The 8897-nt window shown below is 44.9% G+C and overlaps 1 pseudogene; it reads left to right on the forward strand.

Moving 5' to 3' along the window:
• The first annotated feature begins 4179 nt into the window (after window positions 1-4179).
• LOC127752953 (cytochrome P450 98A1-like) lies at window positions 4180-7941 on the forward strand (annotated as a pseudogene).
• The last annotated feature ends 956 nt before the right edge of the window (window positions 7942-8897 follow it).

Raw genomic sequence — 8897 nt, forward strand, 5'->3', positions numbered from 1 at the left:
CTGCACCATTCCGCCCTCGTGTCCGTGTCGCATTGCACCAAAACACCCTCCCGTGCGCCGCTTGTCGTGCCAACACCCGCGCCGCGCCAAAGACACGTCGCGCCAAGCCCGACCTCGCTCCGGTTTCTCTCCGGGAGACACGGAGCCACGTCGCCCCGCGTCATCCCCCATCCCTTCGCCGTCCATCCGTCGTCGTCCCGTCGCCCGTCGTATCGACACCGGCGCATAACGGCTGCCACGCCACCCCTCGTCACCCCGTTCCATCGCCATGTCGCGTCGCCACCACCGCTGACGCCGCGCCGTTCCATCCCGAGCTCCCGCGGACGCGCGTCCCTTCGCCGTCGCCTCGTCGTCTTGTCGTCTGTCTCCTCCCGGGAAGCCGCCGAGCCGCGTCACCCCCTCTCTCTCGCGTCGCGTCGCCACCGCCGCATGCGTCACCCCTCTCTAGCCCTACCGCCCCAAATCCCGGCCATAGCCGTCGTCGGCCGTGCGTCACCCCCGTCTCGCCGCCGTTCCCGCTCTCCGCGCGTCACTTCGTGTCGCGTCGCCGTCGTTTCGCCGTCGCATTGCCACCGGTGCATGACGCCACTCCGTCGCGTCGCCATCCTCTCCGCCCCGGAATCCCACCCTAGCTGCTAGCCGTCTACCCCCGGAATGCTGCGTCTAGACCGCCAGCTCGCCACCGCGTCGCTCGCCTATAAAGGGGAAGCAGCCCGAGCTCCTTCTCCCCACGCCATCACCATCTCCATCTCTCTCTCCTCTCTCTTTTTCTTGTTTCTCCTTTCTCTGTGACGCCACCTATAGCCTCTGTGCCGCGCCATCTAGCGCCGCCGTCGCCGGCGGAGCGTCGCCGGAGGTTGCCTCCGCTCTCCTCGGCCGCCGGACGCCGAGCCACGCCAAGCCGTCGCGGCGCGTCGCCTGTGCCCAGGCCGAGCCGAGCAGAGCGCAAGGAGGAAGAAGGCCTCTCCGTGACTCCCTCCACTGACAGCCGGGCCCCAGTCCTTTTTCCCATGCATCGCTGACAGGTGGGCCCCATCCCTTTGCTGTTAGCCTAGCGGAATATTCCAACGGAATATTCCCTTGCCGTCCAATAAATAAATTCCAGAAAATCAATTTATCTTTTGAAAATCCATAGAAATTCAACCGTAACTCCGATTGACCCGTTCAAGTTCCTAAATTTTTCTAAAATTGAGATCTACACAGTGGCACCATTGTTTCTCTGATTTGAGCTAATTTTATTGCCTTTTCTTATTTAGTTTTGTTTTTCGTGTTTAGAGCCCGAGTTCGAGGAAGCTCCGGACGCCGCTTTCGAAGGAGAAGACCCCAACCCTATGCAAGGCAAGCCTCTTTGATCACATTGCCCCTATATTTTCAATGATATGTTGTTTGCAAAGATGCATTGTTAGTTCACACGATTAACATGTTTATGCCTCGGATTGTTTATACAACCGACGGACCAACCTAGTAGTCGCACTTATATTACATAGGTTGATGTTTCCATACTTTTGATAGCTCCACAAATATTTGCGCCGGTATCGTTATACGATTACCGAGGTAGTTTAGCTTAGCCATGCTTACGTTGTTGCTGTGTGGGAAACTTGGGTTATTCCAAATACATGTTTAAAAATCCGGTACGTTGTATCGAGGAGTTATGAAATAAAATGTGTTGTGAAAGTGGTGATGATGCGGAGTCATGCCTTTGTGGTTTGGCTACGTATTGTCGTTAAGGACCGATTCCTTTGGGAAATCCATCCAAACACGTCACAGTGCGACCACACGGGTATTTATGGGATGCCTCTGGCTAAGTAAATTGTTATCACATGGGGGTTGGTGTGCCAATGGTTGTGGAATGCCGAGGATGAGGAGACGAAGTGTTACACATTTATTGCCCATCATGGGTGTCTTTTTGCCTCTATTGTGGCGTGGTACCGATAGGAGTAGGAGGCATCCTCGGTATTTCCTGAGTGGATGACGGCTGTCATTGCCTGATACTTGGCTATGGATCTTAGCCCAACTAGGTGGCATGCGATTTTTATGGGTTAGCTTTGGAAAGGCCTTATCACGAACTTTCGTTGCCGACGGGTAAACGATGTCAGTTTCGTGTTGTGTGGGTAAAGCGTGCAACCTCTGCAGAGATTAATGAACTGTTCGAACAGCCGTGCCCACGGTCAAGGGCGAGTGTAAGGTGTTTCTCATAGCGTAGATTTGTTTGAAAAATGTTTGTGAAGAAGTGATTATTGGGAAGGGTAACGTTGCCAGAGTCCGCCTGTGTGGCAGACGGCTAACCTGGGTGGTTAGGAACGGGTCTGTGTGACCTGGGGTGTCGTCCGACACCGAGGTGTTGTTAGGGCCATGATGATGGCGTTGTTGTGCTGAGATATCTGTGTGGACTATGTGTTGTTGTGAGAAGAAACTAATAGAGGAACAAATTAATTGTTGTTCCTTAATCGTGACAAGTTGTTGCAAAGCAACTTGTGGAATGGGTCGAGGCGTGAGCCTCCTCCCGACAACTAAAACTTGACTCACTCACTAGGAGTTTTGTGAAATAAATCACTTAGCCAAAAAGGCAGCTTTCGCAAATAAAAACATAGCCTCCTTGTTTAAACCAAACATGTCATTTTTCCCTTGGCTTGCTGAGTACGTTAAGTACTCACCCTTGCCCCTTATATTAATATATAGAGTATGAAGATGAAGACGTCGACCCGACCGCCGAGGAGTATCTCTAGGAGCAAGCCGAGTACGAAGACTTCCAGATGTTTCGTGCCTAGCCCCAAGCCTCGCCTGTGGAATAAGATAGATGCCTAGGTTCTTCGCCTAGTGCATAGTTGCATAGTCGCTTAGTGCTCCGCGCTGTTCGCTTCTGTGCCGTCGTTTTTATGGTTTTCTGTAATATTGTGTTGCTCATCTATGGGCCTGTCCATGATAGCAACTTATGTAAGGACTACTACCCAGTGATGTAATAAAGTAGTTTACTTTGATTCCACATTTATTCTGTGTGTACCAGCTAATGTATCCTGGGACTGGTACTATATCACAGGTAATGTATAACACCCCGGTGTGAGTTAGCTGTGTTAATGGCTAATGAATGTCGGGGCGTTACATGGTTGGACCGGGATAGGCTCAGGTCGGCCAAACCCAAGGGTCCGCCGACCCTGGCCAACTCCCCTGGCGGTGGGTTGTCTTCTGGACTTTAGCAATTGAGTCCTTGGCCTAGTGGTGTGTTGGTTTCGCCCAATTTCTGGTATTTCGATGAGTTTGTGGGCCCAATACTCGATGGGTGAGAGCCTCCTCTTTTACATGTAATTCGTCTCAACTTTGATAGTTTGTCACCTGCATCCAAATATACACCAACACTTGTGAAAATTGTTAGAATTATATCATACCACTATGTTGAATGTTTTATATTTTTCAAACTTATGTAGCATTTACCAATGCCACATCATATCAAGAGCACACTTAGAAATGTTGCTGTAGATATAGGCACCTTGTGTGCCTCACTATTTAATTAGAAAAATATTAGTTGCACTCTACTTGTCACGTTGTTCCTTTAGAAAGATGTGGTATCGTATATCTTTGGACAATTATTTATTTGACTCTATTATGAACTTAGCTATAAACAGTCATGTATTGATTTTTTTCTAACTTCGCTAAAAAACATTAAACCAGTGCTCCGTAAACCAGTCCAACGCCAGCTGGTAGCTGCATTACTACTGTTGCTTGCGTTAGCTAGCTGCTTCGCTTCGGAAAAGTATTTTCTACACATGATATCATGTCACTTATATGTATGCTTGTAGATTATGTAGTATAAACCACTATACAATCGTGCAAGTTAAAAGAAAAACCAAATTTCATCTACGTTGTACAAGTAAATATCCACTGCCTGATTTTATTATGTTTATTTCTCGAGTTGTAGATCAAATTTAATCTTACATGTTTGTCTATAGACTCATAGCATCCCAATAGATGTTACTTTTTTTTAACTTTTTATAACTATTTAAGTCGTATAGAAATAATGGTTGCCATGATATCTAGATAAAAAACCTATCCGCCTCTACTTCTACTTTGCTGCTCGCTAGCTCTTTCTTTTTTTTTTTTCTACTTTGCGTTATGGTGCTCTTGCTCTATATAAACCCTCCAAGCCTCTGGCCGACGATCAAGAACCACTTTGCCCACGTACATACACCGACAGCCATGGACACCCCGGCGTTGCTCCCGTTGGCGCTTGCCCTTGTTGCCATCCCGATCACCATCTTTCTCTTCAATCGGATCCGCCTCGGCAGGCTGTCCCCCGGGCCCCGGGCGTGGCCGGTGGTGGGTAACCTGTTCGACATCACGCTGGTGCGGTGCCGGTGCTTCATGGAGTGGGCAGGCAAGTACGGACCCATCATGACGGTCTGGCTGGGCACGTCGCCGACGATCGTGGTGTCGACGTCGGAGCTAGCCAGAGAGGTGTTCAAGAACGTACAATGATCAGCAGCTCGCCGACCGCCCGCGGAACCACTCGGCGGAGCGGTCAAGCCGCGGCGGCACGGACCTCATCTGGGCGGACTATGGCCCGCACTACGTCAAGGTGCGGAAGCTGTGCAACCTGGAGCTCTTTGCGCCGCGTCGGATGGAGGCTCTCAGGCCCATCAGCGAGGACGAGGTCAATGCCATGGTAGAGTCCATCTACAGAGCCGTCACTGCTCCTGGTAGGTTGTACAGCACGATGAATGAATTTAATGTGTTTTGCACGCAACATCATGTGTCTTAACAAACGCTATTATTAGATTGATTCATAATTACATAGTTGAGTGTGGCCCGTGTAATTGCGCGGCAAGCATCCGTATAAAATATTTTGTTTACATATATTTTTCTTTAAAATTTGTTAAGTAGCCATATAGTTATATTAGGATTTCAAAAGATCAAATTTTATCATTGTCAAGTTTTTAATTTTATAATTTTTAAATGTCACGTTAGCCGCCAATCCTTTTCTCCTGCCCGACCTGCCACAGCTTTTATTATACTTTAAAAATCGGATAGTTTGTCTAGTTCATTGTCTCGTTGAATTTTGGTTTGTAGTTTTGGAAGTCCCTTTAAACGTCAACATTGTACTCCTCTACGGTGTTCCAACTTTCAACCTCTTTATTATCATTAGGATTTATGAAATGGAACATGATTATCGTTGGATTTTTGTTTTCTTTTTACTTCCTAGAAGTCCCGTCAACCATCACCACCGTTCTCTTTTAATTTACAGCCTACCCAAAGTCTCTCCTTCTAATCATCCTTTGGTTTCTAAATATTGAATCTAGTAATCATTAGGAGTTTTAGTTTATATTTTTAATATCCCATCAACCTCTACCAACCCTATCTTTATGGTTTGTCTGATATCCCTTTTGCATTTATGGTCACTTACCACCGTTATGTTCTATTAAAATATCTTATCTGTTATTTATAATTTATATTCCTACTCAACCCTCATTTTAGTTTTTCTAATTACATAATTTAATTTATTTTTATTTCTAACTTTAGTTAATTCCGTATTGTAGTCTATATAAATTGTTATTTCATCTATTTCCTATTTAAGTTATTTGTAAATAATATTCATTCTCAAACTCTCGTTTTTATTTGTCAACTTTCAGAATTTATAAAATTTTTATCCCGGTTTTTCATTAATCTTGTGTTGTTTTAATAGTTTTTATTTTTATGACGAAATTAGTTGTTGATAAATTGTATACATGAACTCATATTTTGATTTTTCTAATTTCGAAATTTATTTATTTATTATTCTAATTTTAATTAATCTCGTATTTTGTACTACGATTGACTATTCTTTTCATATTACACTTTTTAATTTTTAAATTTCAGTTATTTCTAAATTGTATTCAAGCTTTAACTCTGATTTTTATTTACATATTTTCAGAATTTATTTTATTCTTTATTCGAAATTTTAATTATTCTTTAGTTGTGTTCTATATGGAGTCTTATTTTAATATTACTTATTTATCATTCAGAATTCAGAATTGACTTAATTTCGGGATTTATTGTATTACTTATTTTGAATTTTTATTATTACTTATTTAAATATTCCAAACTGCTGATTATTATTTCAAAATTTGCTTAGAAACTACTATTCAAGGCCCAACGCACTGTGGAGCCTGGTAGCACGGCTTCAAGTGCTAATATGCCAAATAGGGATCTCAATATGTTCATTGCGAACAACACAGTTCTTGGAATATGTGCAATGAAAATCAATTACTCCTTGCATTGTGAGAATTAATACTACGTACATTCTCTCTATCTCTTATTATAAGTCATTTCAACTTTGTTCTTACTAAAATTTCTTTGATTTTTGACCAAATTTCTAGAAAAATACAATATCATTTTGAAAACAGAACTAACGTATTATCAAAATATATTATATATTGGTTTTAACAAAAACTGGTTTACTAGTGTAGATGTTACTAAATTTTTATGTAAATTTGATTAAACTTAAAATAGTTATTAGGAAAAAAGTCAAAGCTACATATAATATGAAATATAATATGAAATGAAGGGAGTACGGAATAATAAAACGTACTGTTTTAGTTTCCTTGTACTAAAGGTGAAGAAGGGAAGCCCATCGGGGTGCGGAAGCATCTGTCAATGGTCGCCTTTAATAACATCACGCGGCTGACCTTTGGGAAGCGGTTCATAGTTGCCGCTGGCGAGCTGGACGAGCAAGGGTGCGAACTGAAGGCGATTGTGAAAGCCGGGATCAAGATCGCGCGTCGCTGCCCATCGCGGAGCACATCCTGGTGCTGCGGTGGCTGAACCTGGTGGATGAGGAGCTCTACAACGCCCACAGCGCAAGGCGAGACCGCTTCACCAGGCGGATCATGGACGAGCACGCCCGCGAGCTCGAGCGGCACGGCGCCAAGCAGCACTTCGTTAACGCCCTCTTCACCCTCAGGGACCAGTACGACCTCAGCGACGACACCGTCATCGGCCTCCTCTGGGACATGATCGCTGCCGGCTCGGACACGGCGGTGATAACGGCGGAGTGGGCGATGGCGGAGCTGGTGAGGAATCCAAGGGTGCAGATGAAGGCACAAGAGGAGCTGGACCGCGTCATCGGCCGTGGTCGCGTCATGTTGGAGGCAGACATCCCGAACTTGCCCTACTTGCAGGCCGTCGTGAAGGAGTCGTTCCGGCTGCACCCACCGACGCCGCTGATGCTCCCACACAAGGCCAGCGCCGCGTCAAGATCGCCGGCTACGATGTCCCCAAGGGCGCCAATGTCATCGTCAATGTGTGGGCCGTAGGACGCGACCTCAGTGTCTGGGACAGCCCACTGCCCCACTCGAGTACCGGCCGGAGCGGTTCCTCGAGGAGAGCATCGACATCAAGGGCAGCGACTACCGCGTCGTCCCCTTCGGCGCTGGCCGTCGGGTTTGCCCCGGCGCACAGCTCGGGATCAGCCTCGTGGCATCCATGATCGGCCACCTGCTGCACCAGTTCACATGGGCGCTGCCAGACGGCACATGGCCGGAGGACCTCGACATGATGGAGTCCCCAGGGCTCGTCACCTTCATGGCCACGCCGTTGCAGGTTGTTGCCATGCCACGCCTCGACAAGGAGGAGCTGTTCAAGCGAGTGCCAGTCGACTTGTCCTGATCGACCTGCCGTTCATTCCAAATACAAGGGGCAGACCAAGGTCCTGGATAAACCTAGGTCCGCCCAGCATATGAATCGACATCCAAGGACATTTTTAATGTTTTGTTGGGCATGGTAGCACGCCAGCACTTACCTTATGCTCGCCAGACAAACCTTCAAATTAAGGGAAAAATTATATTGGTCACTATAAGAAATCAGGTAGGTACTCACCCTCTGTTTTAAAGGTGTCACCTGCTAATCCATCTGCTTCCTTAGTAACTTTGATCATAAATTTCTTTAAACTTGTATTAGTGTTAAAGTATTTTCGTAATGACATATGGTGGCTTCAAAGCATTTGTGAGAATATTTAATAGATAGAATTTTCCTAATTACATGGGGCGGCTTAGGGCATGTACAAAGGTAGAGTCTAATATGAGCTCTCTATACTAACTAATATCACTAGAGACTATCCTCCTACAATAGTAGAGACAATAAGATTTCTAAACCATTAATGCACTAAATAATTTTTTATTCTACTTATTTCCTTTTCTCCACCCTCATGCAACAAATTTTACATTAATAAATGCTAAGAGTCGACTCTGAGCTGTTGTCATGCGTAGCAACGATGTTTCCCATTCAATCCCTCTCTTTCTTTCACGTCATCAAATTTACTTGCATGACAATAAAGAGAGTCCATTATTAGACACCATTGTACATGCCCTTAGAAGCATTTGTGAGATTATTTAATGGATATTTTATATTGACATGGAAAATACAAACCGTGATTAAGGTATATTTAATAAGAAAAATCATTAAAAAAATAATTATACAATATTTTTATAAGTCAGTAATGAAACGGTACGTAAAAAATAAATTGCTTCGTATATGTAAAATAGATGGTACACGTATAGTACTTGCACTCATAGGTGGAGAACATGTAAGAGGAAGACGAAAAATGCAAGAATAATACAGCTAATTATCGAACCAACTGCCTAACAAACACCGTGGCAGCATAGACACCAGTAGTAGTCCTACCTACTACAACCATGCAATCGTTCTCAGCCAAGTACAACCTCACCTATGGCCCGAAAAAAGTTGTAGATCAATCAATTCGTAATGTTTTGCACCAAAGAGCATGCATTAACCTATTCCGCATCATGTCAAGAGCTCACTAGAAAATGCTACTGTAGATATAGGCACCTTGTGGGCCTCACTATTTAATTAGAAAGAAACAGAAGAAAATCAATTCCACTCACACTGTCACGTCGTTCCATCAGATAGAT

Source organism: Oryza glaberrima, chromosome 10 (genome assembly GCF_000147395.1).
Source record: "Oryza glaberrima chromosome 10, OglaRS2, whole genome shotgun sequence".
In the NCBI taxonomy this organism is placed as follows: Eukaryota; Viridiplantae; Streptophyta; class Magnoliopsida; order Poales; family Poaceae; genus Oryza; species Oryza glaberrima.